The sequence below is a fragment of the Haliaeetus albicilla genome, unplaced genomic scaffold (assembly GCF_947461875.1).
Source record: "Haliaeetus albicilla unplaced genomic scaffold, bHalAlb1.1 scaffold_83, whole genome shotgun sequence".
Lineage (NCBI taxonomy): Eukaryota > Metazoa > Chordata > Aves > Accipitriformes > Accipitridae > Haliaeetus > Haliaeetus albicilla.
The window spans coordinates 185,996-201,072 of record NW_027212537.1 but is presented as its reverse complement, the minus strand read 5'-3'; the positions used below and the strand labels follow the sequence as shown (position 1 = coordinate 201,072).

Sequence of the window (15,077 nt, the reverse complement as noted above, 5' to 3'; positions counted from 1 at the left end):
TCGTATTCAGACGTGGACCATTTGGATCCGTGACCAAAGCCCAGCCAGGCAAAGGACAGACAGCTCTTCCAAACTGTCAAAATAGCCCATTGCTGCTATTGCCGTCACATCCCCTTGTCCCACTGAAACCCAGCTGCGCAGCCTTTCTATTAAACACACGCGTTGGCCGTGTTTATATGGGATACCAAAGGCGCTTCAGCCATGGGTGAAACTTCCACAGCTCACCTGTGACTTGAACCTTTCTGAGAGTTCTTTGCCTACCTCGGTTTGTGGGAAGATGTTCGGATCTTACCTCAAACCCTGGCAAGTCTCCTTTTCCTTTAGGATTTAGTATTTTGAGTACTGAGAGATTAAGAGAGGTAGTCTCCTTGCCATTTTGTGCGTTGGTGCCAAAATGGATCTGTACCTTCAGACTATGTAAATAAGGGCATGTAGGCCACAGACATTCCTTTGGTTGTGGTGATGCCAGAGGTGAAAGACAGGGGTTTGGTTCCCTCTGCAGGAACTCTGCAGAGATGTAGAGAGCATGCACGGTTTCCTCACCGTTCCTTACCAAGGCACCAAGGGACACTTGCTACCACGCTGTCAGGGGAGGTTCGGACTTGACATGAGGAGACATTTCTTTGCCAAGAGGGTGGTCACACCCTGAAACAGGCTTCCTGGAGAGGTGGTGGATGCCCCGTGCCTGTCAGTGTTGAAGAGGCATTTGGACAATGCCCTTAATACCATGCTTGAACTTTTGGTCAGCCCTGAAATGGTCAGGTAATTGGACTAGATGATGGTTGTAGGTTCCTTCCAGCTGAACTATTCCATTCTATTCTGTTCTGTTCTACTCTGCTCTGTTCCCTGTGCTCACCATGAGTCAAATACCAACGAGACTGTTATTTGCCTGAAACGCCAGGGGGGTTTCAGCTCCCAAACCACTTTGAAGGACACATAACACAAAGGTTGCAAGTGGAAACAGGCTATTATTTTTATTTTTCTGAGTCTGTTTCAGAGCTGATGCTCACAAGCCTTAACACAATGTGCCTGTGTAGCCAGGAGCAGGCTGATGCATTCTTCAGTTGAGCTTGAGAAAACATCCTTTGCAGCCTGGCAAAGGCAAGTCCCAGAGCTACAGAAAGTAGCAGGAGGAATACAGGCCAAGCAGTCCCTGTTTCCTGAAGAGTGAGAACGTGCAGAATGAGGATCAGGACCGACCACACACAAAAGAAGAAGAAGGAGGAGGAGGAGGAGGTGTGTGGTACCGTGGGGTATTTTCCAAAGTATGACAGGTAGAGGTGAAAAGCGTATTTTTGCGTTCGGCAACTTGCTCCGCCGCTGTGCTTCTTGGCCAACGATGCACAAAAGGCGCTCTCGTGCCGGCCCTGCGCTTGATTTGCGTGCAGGGAGAGGTGAAAAGTGGCAGCTCGTGATGGGGCAGCAAGCCTGGAGCCCTTCCAAGCACAGGCTGTTTTGCCCAAGCCATAAGCCCTGGGGAAATGGAGCTAAGGGAAGAGCAGAGCTCGCTCCCGCTCCAGACTTGCACTGGGCAAGAGAGCCCGAGAGAGGCAGGGCACGAGCGGTGCCTTGGAGGTGCAAGAGTAGCAGGCAGGGAGCTAGGCGAAAGGGCCCAGAGGAGCCCTGACAAGGGGCTGTGCTCAGTGCTACAGAGGACAAGAAGCAACCCCCGGGAGCATCCCTTGGAGCCCGGCCTGGGAGTCAGAAAGCTTCCTCCCCCCGGATGCGGGGCACGAGGGCCACCTTCGTGGAGCACGAGCAGCGGGCACCTAGCCACAACGGCCCAAAGGAGCCCTGGCGAGGGGCCGTGCTCAGTGCTGCAGAGGAAGGCAAAAAACCCCCGGGGACACTTGCTAGCCCACCGTGGGGGAAAAAAAGCCTTCCTCCCCCTAGCTGCAGGGCACGAGAGGCCATCTTCGTGGTGCACGAGCAGCAGGCAGTAACCTAGCCAAAATGGACCGGAGGAGCCCTGGCAAGTGGTCCTGCTCAGTGCTGCAGAGGAAGGCAAAAAACCCCCGGGGCCCAGTGCCAATCTGCGCCGGGGGAAAATTCCTTCCTGACCCCAGAGCTGGCGATCGGCTATTCCCTGAGCACATGAGCAAGACCTGCCCCCTGGTCCCGCAGGCTGGTCACGCCTCCCAGGGGATGCCCAGCCCCAGATTTCGTCAAGGCCGCTACCCAAGATGATTTTGCTCCTTTGGAGGAAGCTCTCCTCTTCGGGATGCACCCGAGACTCCTCCCAGGCATCTCCCAGAGTCTTTTAGCCTCTGCTTTACCTACCTAACGCCTCAGGTAGCAGCCCCAGACTATTCCAAGGAAGCTACCCAAGACGATTTTTCTCCTTTGCAGGAAGCTCTCTCCTCTGGGATCGACCCAAGACTCCTCCCAGGCATCTCCCAGAGTGTTTTGACCTCTGCGTTCGGGACCGGAGATCCCAGCTGCCTGCCCCAGACTCCTCCAAGTAAGTAGCTCAAGACATTTTTTTTCTCCTGTAGAGAAATCTCTCAACTCCGACAGCCACCTGAGACTCCTCCCAGGCACCTCCTAGAGTCTTTTGGCCTCTGCTTTACGTACCTAAGATCTCAGGTAGCAGCCCCAGACTCCTCCAGGGAAGCTACCCAAGATGATTCTTCTCTTTTGCAGGAAGCTCTCTCCTCCAGGATTGACCCAAGACTCCTCCCAGGCGTCTCCCAGAATGTTTTGACCTCTGTGTTCGGGACCGGAGATCCCAGCTACCTGCCCCAGACTCCTCCAAGTAAGTAGCTCAAGACATTTTTTTTCTCCTGTAGAGAAATCTCTCAACTCCGACAGCCACCTGAGACTCCTCCCAGGCACCTCCTAGAGTCTTTTGGCCTCTGCTTTACGTACCTAAGATCTCAGGTAGCAGCCCCAGACTCCTCCAGGGAAGCTACCCAAGATGATTCTTCTCTTTTGCAGGAAGCTCTCTCCTCCAGGATTGACCCAAGACTCCTCCCAGGCGTCTCCCAGAATGTTTTGACCTCTGTGTTCGGGACTGGAGATCCCAGCTACCTGCCCCAGACTCCTCCAAGTAAGTAGCTCAAGACATTTTTTTTCTCCTGTAGAGAAATCTCTCAACTCCGACAGCCACCTGAGACTCCTCCCAGGCATCTCCTAGAGTCTTCTGTCCTCTGCTTTACCTACCTAAGGTCTCAGGTAGAAGCCCCAGACTCCTCCAAGGAAGCTACCTTTGAGGTTTTTTTCTTTTTTGGAGGAAGCTCTGCCCTCCGGGATCCCCCTGTGACTCCTTCCAGGCGTCTCCTAGAGTCTTTTGTCCTTTTCTTATAAGGAGCTGAGATCCCAGGTAGCAGCCCCAGACTTGTCTAATGAGGCTACCCCGGATGATTTTTCTCCTTTGGAGGAAGCTCTTTCCTCCGGGATCCACCCAAGACTCCTCCCAGGCATCTCCCAGAATCTTTTGGCCTCTGCTTTACGGACCTAAGATCCTAAGAAAAGATAGCTATGAAAAGGCCAAAAGGCTCTGGGAGATGCCTGGGAGGAGTCACAGGTGGATCCCAAAGGGGAGAGCTTCCTCCAAAAAAGAAAAAACCTCAAGGGTAGCTTCCTTTTAGGAGTCTGGGGCTGCTACCCAAGATCTTGCACGAGCAGCAGGCAGTAACCTAGCCAAAACGGACCGGAGGAGCCCTGGCAAGTGGTCCTGCTCAGTGCTGCAGAGGAAGGCAAAAAACCCCCGGGGCCCAGTGCCAATCTGCGCCGGGGGAAAATTCCTTCCTGACCCCAGAGCTGGCGATCGGCTATTCCCTGAGCACGTGTGAGCAAGACCTGCCTCCTGGTCCCGCAGGCTGGTCACGCCCCCCAGGGGATGCCCAAGCCCTGTTCTCCCTGAACCTGGAGCCATCTCGGGGCTTCCGAGAGTGGCCAAGTGCCCCCGGCCTGATCGACCTTGGGGGCAAGAATCCTTCCCACGCCTTCGGGCCACCAGCGGGTGCTCCAAAGCACTGGGAGCCCTGGCAACATCTCTGCATCCCACTTCTTACGGCTGCTGCCACTGGTTCCGCAGGGAGTGAGGACGGCGAGCTCTGCAGTGCTCCTCAAGAAGGCATTCCCTTGGTCTTGCCACAGCTCTCCATCCAAAAAAGCCTGATGGCCTCGGGCACCTCCAGGGCTTGGTGGTTCTTCTCGTCTCCAGCAGCCTGGTGCAGCCTCCGGTCTTCCTCCCTCAGCGCCCGGCAAGTAATTCCAGCGGCTCCTCACAGACTTCCTCTGGGATGTCTCTGGGCCGCCTGCCAGGCAGACTGGCAGTGGGACAGGGGAGGCTGCCCCTTTTATAGTGCCCCGGGGCATTGTGACTGCTGCGTTGCCGGGTGGTGGCACTGCGACACGGGGGGGGGGGTGGTGTGAGGGGGCCCCCCCGTGCGCAGCGCTGCCCGCCGCCCCTCGGCCCAGCATCCTTCGGAGGAAGGCCTTTGGGGCGCCGGCCCCGGGGGCTGTGTGGCGTTACTGAGTCCAGAAGTTTGGCAGAAAATAAACCGCCTTGCGTTCCAGCTTATCCTCAGATGTCAGAGGGGCTGGGGACGGCTGGGTTTAATTTCTGAGTGATGTCCAATTCAATGCTCTAAGGGCGGTCGCGTTCAATGTGCTGAACTATCACGATGAGGGATGCCCTTAATAGCGTACTGCACTCTGGCTTAGCTGCGTTCAACACACGAGAATGACCAGACTTCGGGAGTTTGGTTGCGCTAACAAATTATCACGACTAGATGAATGAGCAGCGCAGTTTATTAAAGCAACGGTACAGGTGCTTTTGGATTGCCCGTGATAAATAGACTGTCTGCAAAGCACGTGCAGGTGACAATACCGTTGCCTACAGGCGCGTTAAATGATGAAAGAAAAGAGCTCTAAAGAATTCTAAGTTTCCCGGGGAAGCACTCGGTACAGCCGAGTGTTCAAATCTCACGCAATAGGCATCCCTATGGCGGGGGGAGAGAGGCTCAGCCCATCGACTGATGCCAGAAGTCAGTGATGTCCTCCCGACTTGTCTGTGATGGTGTCTTCCCTGGCATTTCTCCTCTCTTAAGACCTTTTATGTTTTCTGAGTTTTTCGGTGGAGCTTGAGTGACTCTAGTCACACATACCTTTCCTTTGATTGGTATAAAGTTCTCTCGCTTTGCTTTTAAAGGTGTATGCTAGAGAAAATTCAGAGCGCGTGCTCAGTGGGGGTTGGTCGCACCTTGGAGATGGGTAACTTTGGGGGTGGAGGTGTGTTTTGGTATTACAATGAGCAGAGTTCACCTGAAACATGTCCAGAAGAACAAGATGGGCTTCGTCAGCATCAAACTGCTGACACCCTTGAAGAAGGTAGGCAGCCCGTTGCGTTGGCCAGCCGGGGTGGGAAGTGGCCTCCACGTGGAGGATGCCTGGGTGTCTGGGTGTGCTCTGGCTGTCTGCGGTGAGGTGCTCGGGGAGGTCCAGGCTCTGCTCAGGAAGCCTGTGTCCCGGCAAAGCGCTGGTGGTGCAGAGCTGGGCCCTGCTGTCTGCCTTCAACGTGCTGCAGCAGTTCTCCACCCAGGGAGGGTGGCTGGGGAAGCGGTGAGGGGTCCTCAAACCCCAAGCCCAGGGCTGGGTTCACCTCTTCTGCCCGTGGTTCCCCCAGGCTGCTCTGGGAGAGATCATGCCTTAACTAAAAAACTGCAGGGAAGCACTGGTGGTGTGATGTACAGGGAAGCTGTGTCTTCTTGCCATGGTCCGGGAGCACAGGCGGCCTTCTCCCACAAATCCTGAAAGGGGGATATTGCCTTGCCATGACCTCAGGTTGATGGGGGTGCAGCCTGCCTCGATGATGGGTTTAGGGTGGTCCCTGCCTGGGGAGACTCACAGTGACACAGTGGCCCCCTCTGTCCCTCAGGTGAAATACCTGACGCATGACTGGTGGCTGACGCTTTACACCCTGCAGTTCTCAGAGCTGCTGGAGGTGAACGAGGAGGGCACCAAAGTGAGGCGGTGGGTGATAGCATATGTCCATACATTCTGTATGGTATGTCTAAATATTTGTTGGTTTTAATATTTTGTACCAGCCGTGGAAACTGGTTTGCTGCTAGGTGACTGTAAAAGTGAGATTTGGTAAATAATTATTAGAAATCTTATACTAACACTATGATTGAAAAAAGAGACAGAAGTGTAGCCAAGTAATTAACTAGTAGAGGTAGTTACTCCTAAGTTTTACAGTTCTTTGCTCTTATGACTGGATGTTCCTGTACATTAGATAAGATTAATATTGAAACTGACCATATATGACTGAAACCATGTTAAGCTCCAAGATCAAAGAACAAGGATGACGAACAAGACTTGAAGGTCAGCCAACAGAATTTGAAACGGATCGGTGGTCGCAAAAGCAGCCCTTTGACTCAAATGAAGAACCGTTGCATGTGATCAGATGTAGGCAATACTATGATACTCAGTTACAATAACTTTTATGTATATGTATACTAATCTGATTAATATGTAATTGGTTACTCCATATAACCTGTTTGTGCTGAAGCTGTGGCACGCGTGCTAGGTGGAACTATCCCCCGTGCATCCAGCGCTGCAATAAAGAATGCCTACTTTCTAAAACTCCAAAATGAGTCTTAGAGAGTTTCTTCGACTGGCTTTTCGGTATCATGGGTCCCCATCCCCGAGTCCCTGCTGAGTGTCCCCCCCAGCAGACTGCTGCTGGCCTGGGAGCTGCTGACCCTGAGCAGGACGTGCTGCTGCTGCTCCAGAAGAATTTCCTCAAGACCATCACGAGGATGTTCAGCCCCTTCGGCACCATCGCCTCCATCCGCATCCTGTGGCCGGGCCGCAAGCTGCCCTCGGATGTGCGGAAATACACGTCAGACTTCCCTGAGCTGCTGAGCAAGCACTGCGCACTGGTGGAGTACAAGAGCCTGGGGAGCGCTTCAGCCTTGAGGAGCCTTGAGGACCTCGGCCACCAGAGCTGTCCGCGTGGTGAGAGCATCAGGGTGGTCCGGCTCTGCGGGAAGGGCTCCAAGAAGACAGCCAGGGCCAAGAGGGAGGTGGCGGAGGAGCTGATGGACCAGCCGGGTTGGAAAGTGCAGGCGGTGGCCGCGACCTTCCCCAACGGCCTCGGGGACTCCCTGCTCTGCAGCTCCCCGGAGTTGAACGGTGCCCAGGCGCTGCCACCCCAAGGACCCCTCGGCACCCTCCTGGCCCGGCAGCAACTTCAAGCCCAGCAATTTCAGCAATGCCTTCACTGGATTGCTCCTCGCCAGCAAAGTCTTCCCTCCGCTCGGGACAGGCTTGGGCACAGGCAGCTGCTACGGCCTCTGCTCCAGCACTGAGAGCACTCGTGGCTGCGGCTGGGGGAGTGGGGTGGGTGCCTGGGCACCCTGGCCCAGCAGCCCCTCTCCAGATGCCAAACCTCTTGCCGGCAATCCTCCGGCAGCGACGTGGGTGCCTGAGCCCCTCGGCCTGCGGGATGCGGTGCTTTGCCTGCCCCACTGTTGTCCCAAAAGTGGGGTCATTCACCCGGTGTGCAAAATGCCAATATAAACACAGAGCAGAGGTATTTTATTCCAGTTCTTGTTTACGCAAAGATGGGGGCTAGGTGGTAATCCGCAAAGCTAGCACCCCTCATGCCTAAACGGGCAAGCAATTTATACAGTTCAGTTATACATATTCAATTTCCAAAGTTCTTCCAAAAACTATTACTGGGAGTCGCTTATCTCGCACAGTTTCCATTGGGCTAAAGTTTCCCTGCTTGGAATTAAAGGTACAGTGTTCTTTTCTTTTACAGCACATGCTCAAGGAGAGTTGGGGGGGTAAGTCTTTTTGGTGTGGAATTGAGTTGGTGGTCATGATCTCCCCCTGCCACCTTTCTTTACCTTTCCTCCAGTTTTCGAAGATTTTTCTGACTTCATGCCTATTAGCAATTATTCAACTTTTTGGCGCCTCCTGGGGTAGGATGTTCCCTTCTTCTCAGTCTTTTAGTTCTTCTTCAGGGGCACAGTTGTTAGCAAGGCATGCATTGGTTATACAAAGGGGATCTTGTTTCACAAGACCTTTGTGGCCTTTTTCGTGTGGCTTAAGTACATAATTTCTTAAGTACATCATTTCCCCCTGTGGTGGGTTGACCCTGGCTGGACGCCAGGTGCCCACCAAAGCCGTTCTATCACTCCCCCTCCTCAGCTGGACAGGGGAGAGAAAATATAACAAAGAGCTTGTGGGTCGAGATAAGGACAGGAGAGATCACTCACCAATTACCATCACTGGCAAAAGAGACTCCGCTTGGGGAAAATTAACTCAATTTATTACAAATCAACCAGAGTAGGGTAATGAGAAATAAACCCAAATCTCAGAACACCTTCCCTCCACCCCTCCCTTCTTCCTGGGCACAACTTCACTCCCGGATTCCCTACCAACCCCCCCCAGTGGCACAGGGGGACGGGCAATGGGGTTTACGGTCAGTTCATCACACGTTATTTTCTGCCGCTTCATCCTCCTCGGGGGAAGGACTCATCACATTCTTCCCCTGCTCCAGCGTGGGGTCCCTCCCACGGGAGACAGTCCTCCATGAACTTCTCCAACATGGGTCCCTCCCATGGGCCGCAGTTCTTCACGAACTGCTCCAGCATGGGTCCTTTCCACGGTGTGTAGTCCTTCAGGAGCACGCTGCTCCAGCGTGGGTCCCCCGTGGGGTCACAAGTCCTGCCAGAAAAACTGCTCCAACGTGGGCTCCTCTCTCCACAGATCCGCAGGTCCTGCCAGGAGCCTGCTGCAGCGCGGGCTTCCCACAGGGTCACAGCCTCCTGCGGGAACCCACCTGCTCTGGCGTAGGGTCCTCCACAGGCTGCAGGTGGAGATCTGCTCCACCGTGGACCTCCATGGACTGCAGGAGGACAGCCTGCCTCACCATGGTCTTCCCCACGGGCTGCAGGGGAATCTCTGCTCTGGCGCCTGGAGCATCTCCTCCCCCTCCTTCTTCACTGACCTGGGGGTCTGCAGGGTTGTTTCTCTGACATGTTCTCACTCCTCTCTCGGGCTGCCATTTCTGTCTGTCCCAGCAACTTTTTTTTCCTTCTTAAATATGTTATCACAGAGGTGCTGCCTTGGCCGGCGGCAGGTCCGTCTTAGAGCCGACTGATATTGCCTCTGTCGGACACAGGGGAAGCTTCCAGCAGCTTCTCACAGAAGCCACCCCTGTAACCCCTCCCCGCTACCAAAGCCTTGCCACACAAAGCCAATACACCCCCCTTTGAGACTATGAGATCTCTTCATATGAGTCTCATGAGTCTCACTACTTCATTTTATCGTTACATATGCTCTAGCCATGGCTTGTAAAACCAGTCTCTTGACAGAACTTAAAACAACACAAAGTATGATTGTAATAATGACAACAGTGGTCGAAGTTTAAATTAGGTTTGCCAGCCATCCAGTAAGGGAGGATCCTGTTCCATGTAATATTTTATTTAACCACCCTATTTCCATTGTTGTTCTTCTTCTTTCTTAGAAAGGTAATATTCCCCAATTTAAAGGATTGTCTGCCAGCTCAGATGGAGGGAGACAAGCGGTTACACTAACATTCTGGATTTGCCCAAAGGACTGGATAAGCTGTAAAACCAAATTCTCTTGACCTACTGCTAGTACCAAATGGGATCTTATAATATTCAGGTTCTTCATTCTCTCAGAGTTCAATGGTCTCAGATATTAGCTGAAATTTGAGTTTCCCAGTCTGTGGCTGTCCACTTTCCCTGATCTGGTTCTGGTGCTCTTTTCACTCATGTGTAATGAATCCAGGAGTCCATTCCTTCTACTCTGGCTGCAGTACAGGTTTTCAGTAACATGGTGTGAGGTCCTTTCCACCTTTATCCAACAGGAGAGAGGCCTTCTGATTTAGATACCTGTGTAGTGAAGATAAAGTATGCGAAAGAGAAATCAAATACTCTTTAACATCAGCCTGCCCTTTTATATGCATTTGGTCTCCTGTGATGTTAGAAAGACTCATGGGATATGCTTTCCCATAAACAACCTTAAAAGGACTTACTTTCCCTTTGACCCTAGGAGTTACTCGAATTCGTAAAAGAGCTATAGGTAAAGTTTCTACCCATTTAAGGTGTGTTTTCTTGACACAGTTTAGCAAGTTGCCTTTTAAGAGTTTGATTCATTCTTTCTAGCTTCCCACTTGATTGTGGCCTCCGAGGGGTGTGTAATTCCCACTTAATCTGTAAAAATTTAGAAATCTCTTGCATGACTTCTGCAAGAAAATGAGGCCCATTATTAGAGGAGATTCCTTCTGGAATACCAAATCGGGGTATTATTTCCTTCAATAAGATTCTAATTACCTCTCTAGCTCTTTGTTGGCATGGCAAGGGAAAGCCTCTGGCCAGCCAGAAAAGGTATCTACCAATGTCAATAAATATTTATATTCGTTATACCTAGGTAGCTCTGAAAAATCTATTTGCCAGTATTCCCCAGGAATTATTCCTTGTTTCACAATTCCTCCTATAACTTTTTTCCCAATTTTTGGATTATTAGCACAGCAGATGGTACACTTTTTTTACTACCATGTCTGCTACCCTTTGTATCTTTGGTCCAAAAAAAATTTCTTTTTGCAGTTATTGTCAATGCGTCTTCTCCTGGATGCATCTCCTGATGTAATCTCTTGAGCGAAGTTTCCATCATTCTTTCAGGAATCAATAATGGCGTTAGCGGTGTTATCCACCAACCTTGTCCATTTTTGGAGCAGTCTATCTGTTCTGCTAATTCATCTTCCTTCTCAGTATATTTTGGTGGTGGTAATTCTAAACGAGGCCCTGGAATTAAAGCTTCTTCAAATTTCGGCTCCTTTAGAACTGCCTTTTTAGCAAGACAATCAGCCTTCCAATTTCCTTTTATAATTTCACTATTTCCTTTTTGGTGGGCTTTGCAATGCATTATTGCAACCTTTGGTAAGAGAACCGCTTGCAGCAGTCTCATAACTTCAGTCCCATATTTTACTGGAGTTCCCTGTGAGTTTAACAGTCCTCTTTCCTTCCAAATTGCCCCCAAATTGCATGCACCACCCCAAATGCATATTCAGAATCTGTGTGTGTATATATATTTACTCTTTTTCCATGACTTAGTTCTAGAGCTCGCATCAATGCTATTAATTCAGCCCTTTGAGCGGATGTGTTGCTAGGCAGTGCCTTAGTCTCTAGTGGTTGGGCATTTGTTACCACTGCATATCCAGCTCTTCGTTTTCCTTCCAGCATAGAGCTGCTGCCATCAGTGAAGAGCTCTACTTCTGCATCAGGCAGGGGTTCATCCTGTAGGTGTGGTCTGCTGGAATACACTTGTTCAGTCCATCTGTGAGCATGGTCGGCGCGTGACTGCTGGGTTATGACAATATGCCACGTGTACAAAGCCCATGAACCAATAGACAAGGTGGCTACGGCTCGCGCAGCGCGCCTGGCCAGCGAGCGCATGCGTCATAGGCTCCCTATGTTGCAACTGAGGCGTGTTTTGGCACCCGCTGGCCACGTGTGCCGAAACCCATTCCTCTGCAAATGTGTAAATACCGGGATTTTTCTGGAGAGCATGGGGCTGGTGTACGGCGAGGCCACCATTGCCTCCGTGGGGACGCCCACGTAAAGCCGGCACCTACCGATTGCTGGGCTGAGCTCGTGGTGCAAGACAGCACAAGAATGTACGGATGGTCCATCTTCCTCACAGTCCTCGGGTCGGTACGTTAATTTGCTTTACAAGATACCCTTAGCATAATGCATGTCTGTAGTTAATAAATGCTTGCTTTTCCCCTTCTAGTCAGTGTGTGTGTTCACCTTCTCGGGAATCTGCGAAATCACCCTAAAACAGCAACCCTGTTTTATGGAATGAAATTTTTTTAATGAAAACTATCAGGAAATTTGTAACTTTGTTCCCCAGCTTTATGGGAACCAGGGGATCGGCTGGGGAAATCTCAATATTCTCCCCAGTCCCCTTTACTCAGTATCAGATGTCCCTAGCATAATTAGGTTAGTATTTGATTCTGGCCCCCTTTTCCTTGAGGATTCAGCAAATAATTTTTCTTTCTGTGGGCATTGTGTCCGCATTTTCTCGATAGGACCCCACTGATTGCTTCCAGTTGAATAGATCTGAGGTCGTGAACGGGACATGTACAAATACTGGCTGTCCCTCCAGCCCTATTGCCCGTCTCAAGGGAGCTTGTATAATGGGATGCTGTCCCCTCGTTCTCCCTGAGATTGGGCTAAAATTCTCACTCCCTGCTCTTGACCTGGAAGTGGGCTGGTCTTCCTTACAACAAATTTAATTTTCCGAGCAGTTTTCTATTCTTCTCCCTTTCAGAATTTAATTCATCTTTCAAAAATGTCTTTTCAACCTCCAATTGTCCATTATGAACACTGAAGGCTGCACTTATCTTCCATCCTGCCTCTAAAGCAGTTTTGGTCACTTCAGTTTCTAGTGCACTGAATTTTGTAGCTTCAATGAGATCGGCTGCACCCATTATCTTTGCCGTATCAGATTTCAGTGCCTCCTCCTGTGCACAAGTTAGACATGCTCCAAAAATAGTGCACAGGATACCTTTCCCTTTCCCTTTTGGGTTTTTGTTGTTGTTGTTGGGTTTTGTTCCTTCGGGCAACTGAATAGTGGCTGGATAGAGACTCAGGGCATACTATTTGTTAAGGGATTTCAAGGCTCAGTTCAGGTTTTGGTTCTTTGAATGGTGCAGCCACCGCCCTGTTTAGTTTAGGGCTTATCAGACAACCCAGGGCTAAGCTGTCTACACAGCTCCCCGTGAGTGAGTCATCTCTGCAGAGAGACAGGGCCTCAAGGCAACCCAAGGCTGGGTCGCTTTTGTAACCCCCCATGAGTCGCCTGTGTGCACTAGACATGGTGAAACTTGTTTGGGAGCTATGAGCCGGACAATCCATACAATCCACCCCGTGACCTGCGTCACAATTCAACCACATGTATGTCCTCCTTGACCGATGTATTGGTATAAGTTGTGTCTGTCTGCTTTGGTAGAGTTATGTATTCTTCAGTTTCTGGGTGAACCCTTACCTGAGAGATAGATCTTACAATCATTCTTTTAACACAACTAATGGCAATGCATACTACAATAATAGAAAGGATAATCACTACTATCCTGCGATTTCCTTTTCTCATCCCTTCCTTCTACATTTACCAGATTCCCCTCTGGGACCAACATCTGCACATCTTCAGCCTCCCCACCGTCCTTAACACACTGCCTTTTACATTCTTTTCCAGTACAACAATTCTTTTTCTTTCCCTTTCCGTTAATACTTTCTGCTAATACGTTCCATAAGCATCATCCACCAACAATCTACGTTTTTACAGTTTTCATGATCACATCTTAAAAAACAAATCAACATACGCAACTTCACCCCATTTATCATCTTTCTACAAAACAACGTCAATTGTAAAACAGTGTTATAATTCAGCAATCCATTCTCTGGCCATTTTCTCCATCCTCCAATTCATACATCAGCCACCATTGTGCACAATAAGCTTTTAATTTATCTTTCTTTAGGGGATCCTCTCCAAACTTGTTCCAATTTTTCAGGATGCATCCTAAGGGAGAACAAAGGGGAGTCTCCTGGGAAGTCGCATTGCCCATATCGGTACCGATTCTAAACCAGCGTTCTGTCCAGCAAATGAGGGATGTCTCCCTTCATTACAGAAACAATGTGTAGAATCGAACCCAGTGTTTCATACACCAAAACGAGGGACGTCTCCCTTTGTTACAAATCAATGTGTAGGAAGGAAATTATGCTCCTGCTGCATAACTTTCCTGATGCATCTTACACAGAGCCCAAAGAGGACAAAATGTCCCCAAATGCTTGCTACTCCCCCTGAGACTTTTCCTTCTTCCCTTATTTATCTATCAGAAAATATCTCTTTTCCAATAGCGTTGCACCATTGTGCGCTTACCGCCTGACTGCAGGAGAGGAGCCGATGGAGTCCCTGATCAACGGGTCGGTGCGCGCTGGAGTCCACTCAGTTCTCCTCTCCCCATCGGGTGCGGCAAGACTGTTAGCGAAAAAGCCGGCCAAAGAAACTCTCTAAGACTCAATTTTGGAGTTTTAGAAAGCAGGCATTCTTTATTGCAGTGCTGGGTGCATGGGGGATCGCTCCACCTAGCTTGCACACCATTACCTACAGCAAGCAAAATTTATATTGTTCCAGTCATATACAAATTCCTATTATCATTTACATAGTGCCCGCCCTTTGGTCATGCGCGGGGCAGGTCATCTCTTCTTCCTAGTTAGCTGGCCTTGGCAAGTTTTAATTACAAAAATTCAGCAGAACTCAAAGCTTATCATCAAGGCCCAAGACTTCTTCTCTGTTGACGCGTATCAGGCCCGAGGCCTCCTGTCTGTTGGCGACTTTAGCACATACCATTGACAAAGCTCAAGGTTTTCTTATCTAATTACTACATACCAAAATTTCAAAGTTATTCAAGCAAGCAAATGTCCGTCACTGCAGCAATACAGTGAAGTTTTCCAGCGATACAGTGAAGTTTTCCTTCTCATGCCTTTATTCAAGGCATCAACTCCCCCCCCCCTTTTATTGAGACTTTGGACCTACAAATCCAAAGCCTCGATACCCAATCTTAATTTTCATGTACACTTGATTATAACAGCTACAGCACTGAATCATTATGCAGGCTAAGATGCACACACAGATTACAATTATTGCAATAATGAATAGATTTTTCAACCAAATCCAATTAGGTAGCCATGAGGTAAGTTTGTGCCATAAGTCCTCAAATCCCCAGGATGTATTGTCCTTCGTAACCTGATGTAAGATCTTTGTTTGTTTCCAAATCTCTGCTAGATGAGTAGAAATTCTGCCACTTTGATCTATGTATGTACAGCAGCTCGTATTAACAATTGTACAAACACCTCCCTGTGAAGCCAGTAGTTAAGTCAAGAGCCATTTGATTCTGCATTACTACATGAGACAAACTAGATATTTCGATTTGTAATGCCTGTATGGCACCGGCGGTTCTGTTTTCAATGTCCTCTATAACAGGTGATGTATTTACTATTGCCTTTTCCAATTCACTAACTCCAATTCAA

General features: G+C 49.8%; 1 long non-coding RNA gene across 1 annotated transcript in view; it reads left to right on the top strand.

Moving 5' to 3' along the window:
* Positions 1-3,451, top strand: part of LOC138684305 (uncharacterized) — a 111,361-nt gene extending 107,910 nt beyond the window's left edge. The window contains exons 4-6 of the long non-coding RNA XR_011323633.1: positions 2,350-2,461; positions 2,644-2,755; positions 2,938-3,451. This is a non-coding gene — a long non-coding RNA (uncharacterized lncRNA). The remainder of the gene's footprint in view (positions 1-2,349; positions 2,462-2,643; positions 2,756-2,937) is intronic.
* Positions 3,452-15,077: the final 11,626 nt, after the last annotated feature.